The sequence below is a fragment of the Marmota flaviventris genome, chromosome 4, assembly GCF_047511675.1.
Source record: "Marmota flaviventris isolate mMarFla1 chromosome 4, mMarFla1.hap1, whole genome shotgun sequence".
In the NCBI taxonomy this organism is placed as follows: Eukaryota; Metazoa; Chordata; class Mammalia; order Rodentia; family Sciuridae; genus Marmota; species Marmota flaviventris.
This window is the reverse complement of record NC_092501.1, coordinates 74,833,264-74,851,633: the sequence shown is the minus strand read 5'-3', so window position 1 is coordinate 74,851,633 and position 18,370 is coordinate 74,833,264. Positions and strand designations below refer to the sequence as shown.

At 40.8% G+C, this 18,370-nt stretch overlaps 1 protein-coding gene across 1 annotated transcript in view; it reads right to left on the bottom strand.

Annotated features, from left to right (window-relative positions):
• The window catches only part of Vstm4 (V-set and transmembrane domain containing 4), a 92,579-nt gene that overhangs the window by 61,695 nt on the left and 12,514 nt on the right, over positions 1 to 18,370 (bottom strand). The gene's annotated exons all lie outside the window — the stretch shown is intronic.

Sequence of the window (18,370 nt, the reverse complement as noted above, 5' to 3'; positions counted from 1 at the left end):
GCCACTGACCACATGTGTCTACAGAGTACTTAAATGTGGCTAGCATGACTAAGGAAGTGAATCTGTAGTTTTTTAAAAATTTTTGCAATACTGGGGGTTAAACCCAGGGCCTGCACATGCTAGGCAAACACTCTATCATTAAGAAACACTTCCGGTTGCCAGAGCTGGCCTCAAGCTTGCAATCCTCTTGCCTGGATCCCCTGTGTAGCTGGGATTATAGGTGTGTGCCAGTAGGCTTGGCTGTAATTGTCTTAATTTTAATGACTTTAAATGTAAATAGCCACATGTCATGATCCTTGCAATCCATGAGTTCTGTATCCTTAAACCACACTGCCCTTTTTTGAGTTAGCATGACTGGGTTTTCAACTGAGCCTAGAAAAGGAAAACTGCACAAAGACCTAGTGAAGTCAACACAGAAATGTGTAATAAACCCATCTCTATCACCATCTGGAACCTTGACCCTCCAAATGTGGCCCATGGATCAACAGCATCAGGGTTACCTGCTTGTCAGAAGTGCAGCATTGCAGACCCCATCCCAGACCCGCTGAATCCAAATCTACTTTTTAACTTAGATCCCTTGGTGAATTGCATGCACTTTAAAGTCTGTGAGGTACACTCACGTGTACACTGGATTGAAATACCAAATTGCCACTTGGACAGGTCATCGAACTTTCTTGTACCTTAGTTTCCCCATTTGTAAAATTAGGGTGGAATTAAGTGCCTATGTTAAGGTATGTGTGCAGGTCAAATGGATTAACATGAGTGAAGTGCTTAGAACAGCCACAGGACCTAGTCAGCCATCTCTATCCACAAGGACCTTAGGGCCCTAAGAAGAGGATTTTTGCCTATTGTATTCACTACTCCAATTCCCATGCCTCAAAGGGTCCTTTGCCATCTCCCTATGCCTTAGAGTGGGAATCTTTAATTTGCCCAGATGATCAACAAGAAAGTGTTCCTCTCCTTGTGGCTAAATCTCTACCACTGCAACGAGCTACCTCCATCCCAGCCAAGGTAGGTGCAAAGATCATGTTCATTTATCTTTCAGTAGCAGAAATAGTGGGTTCTTAATTTAACCAAACTACAGTTTCCTTGCCTTAGTTGATATAAGGTGTCAAGTTCTCCCTAATAAATATATGGAGACACATGTTGAAAAATCTCACAAACTGGGATTCTAAACTAATGGGACTCTAAGCAAAGAATTAGTGTTCCTCATTTTCCCCCATACAGTTATTTTATGGGAAACAGCAACAACTTTGTTTTGTGTCTAAAGATTAACAATATCAGTCATACTCTTATCTGTTTGTACAAGAAACAAAATCTTTTTCAGGGACTCTGCCAGAGCTTCAGAAACTTTCCCAAGTTTCCCTTGTAACTATCTTGTTTCAGCTGTTAATCCTGTGTTATCTCAAAGTGAATTTGATACATTGTCAGAGGATATGTCTGAGCCCACAGACTGTAAGAAACAGGACTTTTGGCTAGAGAGCAAGGGCTTTGTAGCAGATGGGCTGTGCCTCTGTGAACTATTAATGCACCTCCCTCCGTGGCTGATACAAATTCACCGTGGTCAACTTGTTCTGTCAGCATGAATGGCAGAGGCCCCAGAGACAGAGGGGCTGGAAGAGGCTGACATGCTTAGAGAGAACATCTTGCTTGGGGCTGGGGTACAACTCAGTGATAGAGTTCATGCTTAGCACGTGCAGAGCTCTAGATTAGATCCCAGCATCACAAAATAAAAGTAAAATGTCTTGTACACTAAAGAAAAAGGGGAACATTTTCCAACTGCATATTATTCCTGTTGGTCAAAGATGTTCTAAAACAAAATACGAATCTCTTGGTCCCAGATCATTTATAACAGTTTCCATTGGATTTAGTTATCAGAAGGCTGCAGCCTTTCAAACAAGAGATGATGAATCTATCCACTCTCCGTGTGTTGGCCCTCTCCTTGAGACCCAGCTGGACACCAGACTGACATTTCAGAAGGTAATGAGCAGCCTTTCATATTCAAATTGCTAGTTCTTCCTTAGCCCTTGGAGTCCTATCCTCCCCAGAACCACCCTGATGAGGGAGTTCTCAGCCTAATCCCTCCAAATGGAAAACCCTTGAGTCTAGCTCACGTTTGAACCAATGGATTGCCCTGTAAGGTCGTGATGGTGGCTGAGACATTCCTTTGTGCTGGGCTTTCCATGGTGGGAAGCAGGACTGGGGCTTCTATCTGTTCCCAGGGGGAGCATGACTGCAGTGATACTGTCTGGATCTCCCCCTTCCCACCTCCACTCACCACCTTTTCCAGTGGGTGCAGAAGATCCCTGATCCAGGTGAACTTCTGACCTTGGCTCCCCTCCCCTCCAATTAAGAGGAGCTTATTAAACACCCTTTTCAAGGTGGCCTGTCTTTGACCTTGTGCTGTGAGACTGGCCTCCCACTCAAAGCTGCATGGGGGCAGATGTTACATGCCCTGTAGGGAAGGTCTCATACCCCAGCTGCTGGGAGTGACCTGCCTTCCAGAGAGACCCCTACTGTAACCACTCTCTCTTTTTCAATATTAAGAGGGCTCAACAAGGAAAGGTATTCAAGGACCCTGTCCGCCTCCCACTAAGGTATACAGGGGAGAATGAAGATTCTAGCTCCCATGTAGAGGTTGGGGGCCTGGAGATGCGGACAGGTACCATCGATCAGAGAAGTAGAAGGAAACCCAACTTACCCTAGCATCAAACACCTTTCTCAATATAGCTTTATCAGAAATAAAGTGGCATTTTAATTTGTTTGACTCCTATGCATTTTGATTTGTTTGATCATCCAGTTTAGGGCTCACAGTGCAGAAGAGTGACGAGAGTCACCTGACTGCTTCCTCCTTTCCTTGGGAGTTGGCACCCAGTGGAGTAAGCCCATCTGTCCTTCCATGTGAGATAAGACCTAGATGACTGAACAGCAGGCCTTTCAGGGCCCTCCTCAGGAGAGTAGATGGGATGAGATCTAATAAGTGGCAAGTTGTAAGATCCATCACATCACTGACCCTCTGGGGAGAACTGGCTGAAAGTGACCGCAGGATCAAACAGCCAGGAAGAATGCAGCCCAGATTCCCCAGACAAACCAACTGTATCAGCCTCATGTTTGGAGGAAGCTGGTTGCAAAGAAAGAACCTCAGTCAAGTCCCCTTTGATGAGCCTATAGGGAAAGCAAGCTCGAAATGAGTGAGATCCAAGAACCTGGATTCCTAACTTGGAAAAAAAAGCCACAACTTCCCTGGGGAGGGCATTTCACTGGCTGGAGCTGTGAGTTCACACCAAGACAGGTGACAATGTCCTTAGGGCATCAGGGGTCTCTGATGCCTTCACAGTCTCCCTTGCCCTGAGGATGTGATACCTGTAATTTGGATGAACCCCAGTCATCCATGGAAAAGATTTTTAGAGACCCTAGGAAAGATCCCTTCTGTTCACCTGTGCCCCCAATTCCTTCAACAAAAATCCTACAATTAAAAAACAAAAAAAAAGTTTGACTGGAAATCTGTAGGTGACATCCAAAGTAAGAGACATCCTGACATAGAAAGCATTCTGGCATGCAGAATTTGACAGGAGAGTAGAGAGGACCCAGGCTTGGAGAGAGAAAAGAAGATCCCGGGGAGCAACAGCAAGGACGAGCAAACACTGGCCCCAAGGTGGGGAGACTGGCTTAGGCATTTTGGTTTCTCCTGCTCGTCAACCAGAGCTGAAGTTTTCTCTCAGATTCTATAGCTCTTGATTCTAAAGGGAGTGCCATCATTTGGTACCCTAAGGCCGTGATTTGTGATACTTAGTGGGCAAAGTCTGGCTCTTGTTAGAATGAAGATTCCCAGGTCGCATCCCTAAGTGTCTAGTGAACTCTGGAATCCTTCTGATTAGGGGGACAATCTCCCAGGAGATTCTGAGGCTCCAGGCTCCCTGCCTTAGGCACTCCTGGAAGAGAGATGGGAACAAAGTCCAAAGAGATGTGGGATAGGATATTCAGTCATGAGGAACCAGACCCAGGCCTCCATCTCCTGTCCAGTCCCAGGCAAAGTCTAGAACTCAAAACTTAACAATTCAACCCAGGGAAGCAAGAGGAACAACAAAACATAAGGAGTAAACCTCTCACAAAAGGTTGTGTTCATGAAGGACTCCAGAGGGGCCTTTAAATAACATGCACCAGTGTAGAAGAATATAATGTGCAGAAAAAGCTATTGGGGCTGGGGTCATGGCTCAGTGGTACAGCATTTCCTACCATGTGCAAAGCCCTGGGATTGATCCCCAGCACCATGAGAGAGAGAGAGAGAGAGAGAGAGAGAGAGAGAGAGAGAGAGAGAGAGAGAAGAGAGAGAGAAATAATAATAACACCAATAATACAATAATAATAATACAATACAATAATAATAATAATAACAACAACTTCTTGGCTCTTAGTTTGAGTTATAGCTACATTGAATGAAGGAAGGAAGCCAGGCACGGTGGCACATACCCACAGAACCATCTACTCAGGAGGCTGCGATAAAAGGATGGCTTGAGCCTGGGAGTTCAGGGCCAACCTGGGCAACAGAATGAGATTTCATCTCATTCTAGTTTAATAACAACAACAACAAAAAAAAACAATAACAACAAAAAAATGGATGAATTATGTGTGGTATGTTTGTGGTATCATATTAGTGGGTCAAGGTCATTCAAAGAGAATCTGGAGGCAGGACAAAGACATTGCTATATTCTGGAAGGCTGGGAAAAGAGGCCCCATCCTACCCAGCATAGCTTCCTGTACCTGGAGCCCCAGGAGCTATGGGGACCTACTGCAAGCCAGGCCACTATTTTGGCCTCGAGTTGCATGCTTTATGACCTTTCTGATTATTTTATGGCCTGTGAGTGTTTAGTTTCCTCCAGGAGGAAAGCAGTAATCCTTAAGCAGAGGGCCCTGGTCCTCAGCATGTGGGCCTTGCTAATTTGCACTCAGAGGGAGAACATCTTGCCTCAGTTTCCTTAAGCAGCATCTTGCACAGATCAGTGAGAGAGAAAAATGTAAGGCGATCGAAGAGTAGGGTGATACCAAATAAGAAAAGGTGCTTGAGTGAAAGAAAAATGAATCAACACCTTTGCTCCAAATTCACAAGTTAATCTACTCAGTTCACTGTCCCTTCTCATTCAAGGACAGGATGTTAAAACTGTTAAACTGTAGCTGTGTCCCTACTATTTATAACCGGATCAGCATTCTCAGGGGAGGCAACTGTCACCCCAGAGACACAGAGACCTTCTGTTTCTGCTCTCAGAAGTTTGCGTATTACTTCCTTTCTCCCTTGACTCTCCAAGACCCAGGTCAAAGGCAGTCTCTCTTGGGGCTCAGACAAAGCCATGTATGTCAGTAAGAACTCTGAGTGACCTGCGTGAAGCAGCTGATGAGAACAGTGAGGCTCCCATTTTGTCTAGTTTAACCCACTCTTTCCTATTGCACTCTGTCTAACATAAACTCTAGCAAACAAAGCAAAGCAAAGGAAAAAAAAATAGATCTTAAGAATACTTCCCATGATGACAAGGCAGTTGGAAAAAAAAACGTTAGCATTTTGAAAGGAAGCCAATTTCAGAATGCAAAGTTCATCTTGATGTGTCCAAATTGTAGTTAGGAATATTGAAATGTTAAAATGAGAGTTTGTTAACTGGCCCCCTCAATATACAGCAGGCTTTTCACTCCATGTTGACAGTTTAATCGGGCATTATACCGTGGAGTTTAAACCACTCACTCATTCTTTCATCCAAAAGCTTGTTATGGTGCCCCTTCTGTGTACAAGCACTGTGGCACAGGGGAGCATGCACAGAAGAAGAAAACGTATACTCATATGCACACACCCCTCACCCTCTGGATTATAAGGTGGGCATCCAGGAGGGTACGGGTGAAAATCTCCACCCTTCCATCTCTTTAGGCAACACACAATGATGACAGTGTCATAAACTGAAATTTCATATATGTTTGAGTTTCAGTTTTTAATCTAACATCTTCCAAGACCAGTGGGCTTGAGGGTCTGCACAATGACGAATGATTCTAAGTGGTGTTTAAATTACACTCCGATTGTCAGTTTGTTTGAGTGTCTGGACCTGTTGACACTAAACACCATGATGTGTGCTTGCTTAATTAAGCAGTAGCTCTAAATGTTTAGTAAGTCTCATTCCTAATTATCTCTTCCACGTCTCCAGAGAAAAGGGAATTATTTAGTTAATTTCTTCCACTGAAACTTGAAGTATTAATTCCCTGTGGTTTTCACTTCAGATCTAATTATTAAATTTCCTTTCACATTTTGGGGTCAAACAGTCAGATGATAAATTTTGGTCTAATTTTCCCCCAAAACACGGTTAGGGAATTTTTCATTCGCTTTGTCCATTTACCACATTGAAAACTGACTTACATAATCTTAAATCAAATAACAATTTGGCTTGTGAAAATGTGCTATGTGGAGTTAGAATGAAATATTGATTAAATTGCAGGAGACAGCCTTTGTAAATAGCTTCTGTTATTAGCATTTTCACAGTTTATGAAGGGTTCTTCTTTAAAAATATGGAGATTAGTTTTACTCCGAATGTTAAAAAGGTTCTGAATCTACAAGTTGCAGAACTGGACTGAAACACCATCAAAAACCATGCAAAAAATTCTAAGGCAACATCATTCCTGCAAACAATGCCAATCTCATGCTCTCTGGTGTGAAGTGCCCATGCCGTGCCCTCAGGGTGAGCCCTTTCAGACTGGCCTATCTCAGAGCTCTCCACCAGTGACTGTTGTGTGGCACCTGAGGCTGAGGTCTGTCCTTGAACAAGAGCCCCATGGCTTCATCTTGGAAATTCTGCTGTCTACACCCGAAGAAACAGCCAGGCTTAGGATGTCATCCAACCTCCTACTGAAGCCAGAGGCAATCCTTATCCTGAGCAAATCTACCAAATTCCCATTTCCTGCTATAGACCAGACCATGTGAGTGCCTTCAGAGGACAAATCTGGGAATAGTAGAACACCAAACAAAATGTAGAAGACACAATGTCAGGGAGACTCCCAAAGCTTGGGAAGAGCGGAGGAGGCAATGAGAGGAGAGGAAATTACTACAGAACGCAGGGGACAGAACACAAACACAAGGGCCCTGATGTAGCGGCAGAGGGTAAGGTGAAGGGCATGTTGAGGAGCCATCAGGATGTTCCAGTCACGGGAAGACAGCGGCTTGATTTATAAACTTCACGCAAGACACACAGCAAGTGACCAGTCAACATGGAGTGGGGAAGAGGGACACAGGGTCAGACACAACTTGGCATCTACAGGGCAAAGTACGTTTCTTCAGAAAATATCATTATTTGAAAAAATAATTGCTACAGCTCGCTACCTACAAGTTGAGCATCTCAGATCTGAAAATCCACAATCTGAAATGCTTTGAGAACTGTTTCAGAATAAAGTACATGAAAATATTCCAAAAATCTGAAAAACAAAATCCAAAATCTGAAACCCTTCTGGTCCCAAGCATTTAGGATAAGGTCAAAGGTGATCTCAGAATTTACTCTGAAGAGGACAAGAACACTTGTCTTGGCTTATAGGAACATCTGATGCTTGAAGTTTTTAAGGCAGAGATGCTTATTTTAAATTGCTGCACCCAACTACATTAAAAGAAAAACTGTTAGATGATTATTTTTTTTTAACCTAAAGGCACCAAAAACCAAAGGAATTTGAGAATCTCTCTGTACTAGCTATAATGCCTATCAGGTTAAAAAAAAAATCTTCCCTTTCATGGTCCCTTTGTCAGCCATGGGCACCAGCCCATACAAACTTATTGAGAAGACCCCTGGGTTTATTCTAAAGCTCTCCCTTGCCCAATTAGCAAAGACTTCTTATTTGATGTCCTAATGTCTCTTCATTCCTACTGCCAAATTTTTTCCTCTTATCATTTTAAGTTTATGCAACTACAAAGCACTCTGCCTTTTCCCTGTCTAGTCTGGGCCCACAGATCCATGCTCCAAGCAACCACCAGAGGAATCCTTCAAAAGCTTTCCATGGCTTAAAGCACTAGTGTAGATTCCCTAACCTGCCTAGAGGTAAGATTCCCCTCAATTGCATATTCCACACTAGATTCTATCCCAGTCTAAACAACCAGAATCTCCTGGCAGATGCTGGGGAACCTGCATGTTAACAATGGCCCCAGTGACCTTGCACCTAATGGAAGAAAAAGTAGGCCCAAATCTCCATCATGTCAGATTAGGCCCCAACTTCCTTAATAAGACTCTCTATGGTGCAAGAATTAAAACCAAGAATCAATAAATGGGATGGATTCAAACTAAAAAGCTTCTTCTCAGCCAAAGAAACAATCAGTGAGGTGAATAGAGAGCCTAAAGAATGGGAGCAAATCTTTACCACAAGCACATCAGATAGAGCACTAATCTCTAGGATATATAAAGCACTCAAAAACCTTAGCACCAAAAAAAAAAAAAAAAAAGCATCCCAATCAATAAATGGGCCCCAAAACTGAAGAGACACTTCTCAGAAGAGGATATATCATCAATCAACAAACATGAAAAAATGTTCAATATCTCTAGTAATTAGAGAAATGCAAATCAAAACTACTCTAAGATTTCATCTCATTCCAGTCAGAATAGCAGCTATCAAGAATACAAAGAGCAATAAGTGTTGGTGAGGATGTGGGGGGAAAGGCACACTCATACATTGCTGGTGGAACTGCAAATTGGTGCAGCCAATCTGGAAAGCAGTATGGAGATTCCTTGAAACATTTGGAATGGAACCACCATTTGACCCAGCTATCCCACTCCTCAGCTTATACCCAAAGGACTTAAAAACAGCATAATATAGGGACACAGCGACATCAATGTTTATAGCAGAACAATTCACAATAGCTAAACTGTGGAACCAACCCAGATGCCCTTCAGTAGATGAATGGATAGGGAAACTTTGGTATATATACACAATGAAACATTACTCAGCATTAAAAGAGAATAAAATCGTGGCATTTGCAGGTAAATGGATGGAGTTGGAGAATATAATGCTAAGTGAAGTAAACCAAGCCCAAAAAACCGAAGGCCAAAAGTTCTCTTTCATACAAGGATGCAGACTCATAATGGCAATGAAGCATGGGAGGAATGAAGGAATTTTAGATAGGTAAAAGGGGAGGGAGGGGAAGGGAAGGGGCAAAGGGGTAGGAATGATGATGGAATGAGTTAGACATCATTACCCTAAGTACATGTATAAAGACACAAATGGTGTGAAAATACTTTGTGTACAATCAGTGACTTGGAAAATTGTGCTCTATATGTGTAATATGAAATGAATTGCATTCTGCTGTCATGTATAACAAATTAGAATAAATAAATAATAAAAAAGATCAATTCCAAGTCATACTGATGGATTCTACATAAAAATAAATGTAAAATGTCATCAATTACTTAAATGTGAAACATTGTTAAAATTCTAGCCAAGGTGCCCATCAACAGATGAATGAATAAATAAAATGTGGTATGTTAAAAAAAATGACCCCAGTGATTCTTATCATCAAGCAAGGTTAAGAATGCTAGCCTATAAAATGAAGTAGAAACTCCTTTATACAGTACAAGCCCATGCATGATGCACAGTGTCTTATCCACGCCACTCCTCGGTTAACTGCCTGTGTCCGTCTAGCATTGCCCTCTGTCTTGGTCTTTGAGGGACCCTCCAGTGATGGACCCACGGTGTCCTGTGTTTATTTTTGCCTTTGTTCCCACGTTGTATATGTGTGTATATATGTATATGCACATAATTGCCCATCTGTGTATTTACTTCCCACAGAATGCGCCCAGCCACTGGTTTCCAGATTTCTGTGACTGCAATGATCAGGTTCGGAGAAGCTGTCGGATTACCTGCTGCTATGGTTTGAGTGTTTCTCCCCAAAGAAGTTCATGCATTAGAAACTTGGTTCCCAATGCAGCAATATTGACAGGTGGGATCTTTGGGAAGTTACTGGACCATGAGGGATCTGCCCTCAAGAATGGACAAATCCTTTGACAGATCAATGAACTAATGGTTATCCCAAGTGTGGCTTTGTTATAAAAGTGAGCTCTCTCTAGCATGTATGTCCATCTTACCATGTGACGCTCTCTACGACATTGTGATGCAGCAAGAAGCCCTTGTTGCTCTTGGACTTCCCAGCCACTAAAACCATGAGCTAAATAAATCTCTATTATTTATAAATTAGCCAGTCTGAGGAATTTTGTTAAAGGAATGAGAAACAGCCTAAAATACATATCACAGAGTAAAAGGATAAATGAATCCACCTAGGGCTGGCTCATGGTATTTTCCAATGCAGTCTCTTCATTGAGCCAAGCAAAGCTTCTTCAACTGAAGGAACAGATCAGATCCCTGAAGGCTGCAGCTCATTTCCTTATCATGTTTTTACTTTTTTCTCTACTTTGAATCTATCTTTCTGGAAATGAATTTCCCAAAGCTGACTGTGAGGTCCCATTAGAGTCTCACCAGTGTAGTACACATGACGTACGTGCCTTCCTTCCCAGGGACTCCAGGCAGATTTGTAGGTGGACAGAGATGTCACTGGCTGTTGTGCTGTAGTGTCACGTTGCAAGCTCACATCTAATTCACCCTCAATAATGGCTCAGAATCCCTTCGCAGGAGCAGCCTCCTGGCCTCCTGGTGACTATCCTACAGTGCTTGAGATTCATGTTCCCCCAATGTGTTACTCTGCCTTTCTTCAAATTGAATCTCATTTTGTTATTTCCTGCCTATATTTCTTACCTCTCTGGAATCATTTTTATTATGCTTTACTCCTCACTGACATTAAGAACATTTCCCAATTTTGCATTTTCTGTAAAGTTCATTAAGCTGATGTGGGCTCCTTTTTCAGTGTCATTGATAAAACAATTAGATGAAATCAAACCTAACATTGACCCTCACTCTTTTCACAGAGAGCCTCTCCAGGGGGTTCTGACACCATGTGCCATTTAGCATCATTCAATCCATATTCTCGTTTACCAGGGTTTTTCACCCAGTGAAATCATAACATGGCTCAGGCAATTGAAAAAGTCTTTGCTTTTCCTTTTACCTTTGTGTGTGTGTGTGTGTGTGTGTGTGTGTGTGTGTGTGTATAATAGCATCTACCAGTTCCTCTGTAATGACAGATTCTTTAAAATAGCATGACTTCATTGTCCTCTAGAGAGTCCCACACTTTCACTCTTCATTTACATTATATCAAGTTTTCTGTCTTATCAAGCCAACAATCCTGGGTGCACTCAGGAGCAACACCATCAAATCCAACGTATGCATGGTTTGCAGATACATCCTGATTTAATACTCCCCCACTCTCTAAAGAACACAACCTCTATCATATTTTAATAATTTTCACAGTGAAAATATAAGACCACAGACTAATTTATTAAAGTAGATTTCACTCCAATGACTTCCTACTTTTTTTTTTCTAATCACCATACATACTTTCTCAAGGACATATCCAGACTGGGGAGAAAAACAAAAATATTTAGAACAGAGTTAACCCAGTAACACTGTAGATGCTGAAATGGGTTGGTTATTTGCTTTGGTCTTGGAATTGTCTGTTCTGATTTTTAAAATTTTGTGTGACATTTATAATGTATTTGACAAGCACATAACTAACATGTAAGACTTTGTTGGGGCTGGGGTTGTTGCTCAGCAGTAGAGCGCTCACCTAGCACATGCAAGGCCCTGGGTTCAATCCTCAGCACCACATAAAAATAAATAAATAAAGTAAAGATGATATAAAAAAAAAAGAGGAGACCAAATACATGATTAAAAAAAAGACTTTGTCAAAGCCATCATCTAAGGGATGTAGTTTGATATGACAGGCTGAATTATACACGAGTCCCTGGATTCCCCATGTAACTCCATTCTTTCTTTCCCATTCAATAAAGCAAATCAAAGAACTGTGATACAAACTTGTATCATGACAGTAAACTTGAATCCCTGTGATATGTACAAACAAGTTAAATCTCTAAGCTGGGAGACTGTCAGTGGTGTTCATGGCAGTTTGGTTGTGATACGCCAATAATATACACAGGTTTAATCTATTCAACCACCATGACTTTCCCAATACTGATCGTTTGGAGCCAATGGGATCACTCACTCATTCTCATTCCTTCCCTCTTCATAGAAGACTCTCTGATGTTTCTTAAGCCGTTACCACTCAAGGTCAGAATTCCAGCTAAGGAAAAGTGAGAAATCCTCGAAGAGAGAAAGTACCAAATGGCTTAGAGGCATGCAAATGTCATGTTAAAAACATGTCATCTAATCTATCTCTGAAAGGTTTTTTAGAATGGATTTTTAAGTAAGCTTTAAAAAAATACAAAAAGGAAAAGGCAAATCACTAGGAGATATTGTGAGGGCATCCCATGAAGATTTACTAGTGAGGTCATAAAAAAATCATCGACACTTTAAAGCTGGCTTTTTATTAAGGCAACTGACAGTCTCTAACAGTAATTATAGAGATTGAGTGAAAAGACATGGTCCAGATAAAATCCAAATGGTAAAGTTAAAATTCATAATGTCATTCAAGAAGAATACTCGCTATCTCTAAAATACTGGCTAATGTAATAAAGTTAGAAAAAGTTATAAGATATAAATTCACAGACACATTGAGAAGCAACTGAAAAGAACCTGAAAAAGAACACCTCTGAAACAACAAGGTTACTCATTATGTTGCCAAATACACATCACCAAAGGTCAGAATTTTCTATTAGCAATAACCAGTTTAAAAGTGCTGTGTGTGTGTGTGTGTGTGTGTGTGTGTGTGTAGAAGGAGAGAGATTGATCCTGATTACAACCATGAAATACCTAGAAACAAACACAATAAAAAAAAAGTTAAGAATCATGTGAAGATGTTATTACAGAAAGACATAGAAAGAACCTGAATAGATGAAGGGACACAACAGATTCCTGGATAGGAATATTTGAAATAGTAAAGCTGTATAAGATGCTGCAATGGTTTGGATGTGGTTTGTCCACCAAGGCTTCCTGCACTGGAGGCTTGGTCCCCAATGAGGCAGTACTAAGAGGTGGTTTAACCTTTATGAGATGGGGCTCAGGTAGGAGATAGGTCAATCAAGGGGGCACTGTCCTCATGAGGGTTTATTGTAGCTCTCAAGGGACAAGGGACCCCATTTAATTTCATCAAGAGGGAGTTGTTATTAAAAGAGCAAACCTGGCCCCTGAGTTTCTCTCTGGCTTTCTGTCGTACCATATGACCTCTCCCTTTTCCATGTGCTTCCACCATGTTGTCACGCAGCCAAGAGAGCCCTGACCTCAGGCCACACAGAAGAAGCTATTGATCCTAGACTTTCAGCTTCCAAACATGTGAGCTAAATAAAGAACCCAACCTCAAGTATTTTGTTATAATAATAGAAAAAGATTAATACAGATGCATGTGCTCACCCCAAAGAAATCTATAAAGTCAATAAAATCCCAACATAAATCTTACTAGTTGTTTCTCAACTAAATATGAAAAAATAGCCAAGATATTGATTTACAGAATAGTGAAGAGATTTGTCCTATTCTATAGTAATTAAGATAGAATTATATTGATGAGATGTACACATTTTACATTTAAATGTAGAAATTAAGCTAATGAAATAAATGGAGATTTCAAGACAGGGAATTAACTATTGAATATGGAATATAGGGAGGACAGGTTACTATTTGAAAACAAACAGTATGTTAGGTTCTACATACTTTTTATTTAAATGGATATCAATAGAAAAAGCAATCATGAAATTCATTTGGAAAAATAAGAGACTCAAAATAGCCAAAGCAATGCTTAGCAAGAAGAGTGAAGAGGAGGCATCACAATACCAGACCTTAAATGCTACTGCAAAGCTACAGTAACAAAAACAGCATGGTATTGGCACCAAAATAGACATGTAGACCAATGGTACAGAAGAGAAGACACAGAGACAAACCCACATAAATACAGTTATCTCATATTAGACAAAGGCATCAAAAACATATTGCTGGTGGGACTGCAAATTGGTGCGGCCAATTTGGAAAGCAGTATGGAGATTCCTGGGAAAGCTGGGAATGGAACTACCATTTGACCCAGCTATCGCACTTCTCGGTCTATTCCCTGAGGACCTTAAAAGAGCATACTATAGGGATACTGCCACATCAATGATCATAGCAGCACAATTCACAATAGCTAGACTCTGGAATCAACCTAGATGCCCTTCAATAGATGAATGGATAAAAAAAAAATGTGGCATTTATACACAATGGAGTATTACGCAGCACTAAAAAACGACAAAATCATGGAATTTGCAGGGAAATGGATGGCATTAGAGCAGATTATGCTAAGTAAAGCTAGCCAATCCTTAAAAAACAAATGCCAAATGTCTTCTTTGATATAAAGAGAGCAACTAAGAACAGAACAGGGAGGAAGAGCATGAGGAAAAGATTAACATTAAACAGAGATGAGTCGGGGGAAAGAAAGGGAGAGAGAAGGGAAACTGTATGGAAATGGAAGGAGACCCTCATTGTTACACAAAATTACATATAAGAGTTTGTGAGGGGAAAGGGGAAAAAAAACAAGGGAGAGAATTGAATAACAGCAGATGGGGTAGAGAGGGAAGATGGGAGGGAAGGGGAGAGGGGATAGTAGGGGATAGGAAAGGTAGCAGAATACAACAGTCACTAATATGGCATTATGTAAAAATGTGGATGTGTAACTGATGTGATTCTGCAACTTGTATTTGGGGTAAAAATGGGAGTTCATAACCTACTTGAATCAAATGTATGAAAGATGATATGTCATGAGCTTTGTAATGTTTTGAACAACCAATAAAAAAAAAACATACATTAGAGAAAAGATAGGCTTTTCAACAAATGGTGCTGGGAAAACTGGAAATCCAAATGTAGCAAAATAGAACTAAACCCCTATCTCTTACCATGCACAAAACTCAACTCAAAGTGGATCAAGGACTTAGGAATTAGACCAGAGACCCTGTGCTTAATAAAAGAAAAAGTAGGCCCAAATTTTCATCATGTTGGAGTAGGCCCTGACTTCCTTAAAAAGACTCCTAAAGTGCAAGAAATAAAAATCAAGAATCAATAAATGGATGGATTCAAACTAAAAAGCTTCTTCTCAGCAAAAGAAACAATCAATGAGGTGAAGAGAGAGCCTACATTTTGGGAGCAAATTTTTGCCACACACATGTCAGACAGAGCACTAATCTCCAGAATATATAAAGAACTCAAAAAAATTAACACACAAAAAAACAAACAACCCAATTAATAAATGGACAAAAGAGCTGAATAGACACTTTTCAGAAGAAGATAGACAATTGATCAACAAATATATGAAAAAATGTTCAACATCTCTAGTAATTAGAAAAATGCCAATCAAAACTACTCTAAGATTTCATCTCACACCAGTCAGAGTGGCAGTTATCAAGAATACAAAAAACATTAAGTGTTGGTGAGAATGTAGGGGAAGAGGCACACTCATACATCGCTGAAGGGACCGCAAATTGGTGCAACCACTCTGGAAACAGTATGGAAATTCCTTAGAAAACTTGGAATGGAACCACCATTTGACCCAGCTATCCCACTCCTCAGTCTCTACCCAAAGGACTTAAAATCAGCATACTATAGTAACGCAGCCACATCAATGTATATAGCAATTCAATTCACAATAGCTAAACTGTGGAAGCAACGTAGATGCCCTTCAATAGATGAATGAATAAAGAAACTGTGGTATATATACACAATGGAATATTACTCAGCAGTAAAAGAGAATAAAACTATGGCATTTGCAGGCAAATGGGTGGAGTTGGAAAATATCTTGCTAAGTAAGCCAATCCCCAAAAACCAAAGCCCAAATATTCTCTCTGATAAGTGGATGCTGATCCATAATGGGAGGGGCAGGTCATGGGAAAAATGAAGGAACTATGATTGGACAAAAAGAGAGAGAGGGGAGGAGAGGGAATATTGGGGCAGAAAAGATGGTGGAATGAGATGGACATCAATACCCTAGGCACACGTATGACTGCACATATGGTGTGATGCTACATTATGTACAACCAAATAAATGAAAAGTTGTGCTGCAATTGTTTATAATGAATCAGAATGCATTCTGCAGTCATATATACCTAATTAGAATAAATAAATAAGTAAAATTTTCAAAAAGCGTATTTCAAAAAGATGAAAGAGTGTTATGGTTTGGATCTGGAATCCCAAAGGCTCATGGGTTGAAGGTGCAGTCTCCAGTTGTTGGCACTATTTGGAAGGTAGTGGAAACTTTTGATGTGTGACCTAGTTAAAAATAAGTAGGTCACTGGGGGCATGGCCTTGAAGACTATATTTTGTCCCTAATCATTCCCCAAATCCTCTCTTCTGCTTCCCATCCACCATGAGTCATTTTACTCCACCATGCACTCCCTGTAACACTCTGCCTTGCCACAAGGTCAATGCAATGGTCAAATGACTAAGGACTGAAACCCTGAAACAAATATATATTTCCTCCTCTAAGTTAATTTTCCCAGGTATTTTTTCCACAGTGACAGAAAGCTGACTAACAGAAAATTGGTTCTGAGTAGTGGAGTTGTTGCTATGACACTCTCTGATAATGTTGCTCAGAAACCTTTGGAACTGGTTGGTGGGATACATTTGGAAAAGTTAGGAGAAGCCCACTAGAGAAAACTTGGAACATTGTAAGCAGAGCTTAATGGGTGATTCTGATGCGGATGAAGATCAGAATGCTGACAGGAATTTGGACAGTAAATACTGTGCTCATGAGGTTTCATATGGGAATGAGGACTCAACTGGGAATTGTGCAAAAAGCCATTCATGTTACTTTCTGGCAAAGAACTTGTCTACATTTTGTCCATATCCTGAAACTTTCTGTGAGGCTGAGTTTAAAGGTGGTGGACTAATTAATCTGGTGAAAGAAATTTCAAGGCAGCACAGCATTCAAGCTATATCATGGGTATCAAACTATATCACTGGCTACTTTTAGCCGGAGTTACCGTGGCTAATTTTGAAAAAAAGACAGAATAAAAAGATTTCAAAAACTTGCATTTTGACTAGAAAAGAAACTTGTGAAAAGTTGAGGGTGTGATAGCTAAAGAAATTGGCACCATTAAAAAGAAATCATTACTTTGCACCAGCACAACAGGAAAGATGCCTTGAGGGAATGTATCTCGGGAATTGACCTGACCCCACTGGTTGCAAGCTCAAGAGTGTAAAAGGATAAAAGAGGTCTGAAAGAGGTTTCTTTGAGGAGAGTGAGTTTGGTGCACCCTACTTGCACAGGACTGCCTAGGAAGTTGCTCCCCCAGGATTCATTTCATATTGCTCAGCCATTCTAGCACTCAGAGGCCACCACAGCTATAGTCCAAGCAGGTCTGTTGGTGGCAGACGTTGGTGTCATCATGTGATCTTCGTCTTGCAGACATGCAGAAAGCAAGAGATGTGAGATCATGGAAGCTTCCACCAAGATTTCAGAGTGGAAGACCATGGGAGACCATGCAGCACGTGGTGAGGTCAGAATCCCTATTGACAGCCTCTGAGAAGTTCTGAGAGTGAAACCAAAGCTTCAGTGGAGGCCCCAGGAAGTTAGAGATGCCAGAAACGTGTGATGTCTGCCAAGAAAATGGGCAAGAAGCAGAGGACTCTAAGAGAGAGGTCTTGTGGGCTGCAACTGGCAAAGTCATGAGAGCAGGGCTGCACAAGTCCTTCAGAGCTCATGTCATGCCATGGAGTGCTCCAGATGCTAGATCTGAAGCTACAGATTTGCAGATTTTATGATCACATTCCTGAGTTTTTAATCCTACTTGGTTTTCATTCGTTCTTTCTATGGTCCCATATATGTTTTTTGAAATGGGGATGTTTATCCTGTGATTGTCCCACCATTGTATCTTACAAGTATATAATTTAATTTGGCATTGTCTATTAAAAATTTAAATATGCACAGCCTTAGGCCCAGCAACCTCTTTCCAAGAATCCAATCAACAGAGACACTTGGAAGTGCAAACAAAGCTGTTCACTAAATCACTGTTTGTGTGGTGAAAATTGAAAGTTTCTTAAGTCCATCACTGTGGGAATGATTGGATTCAGACTGGTCTTATCTCACTATATAATGCCAGCAAAAAAAAAAAAAAAACATATAATACCATCAACAATAATTGTAAATCAATACATGTGCTACTGTTAAAATATTCTTATGAGGATATAGATGAATGTCAGTAGAAGAAGGACGTGAAAGATCTAAACCAAATGTGGATGATGAATATCTCTGGGGCTAGGAGCAGAGCAGGGGACATTAGGTCCATCGACTTTTACATTTTTGTATTTTCCTTGTTTTTTATTCATATACACATTTTTTACATCATTCCCTGTA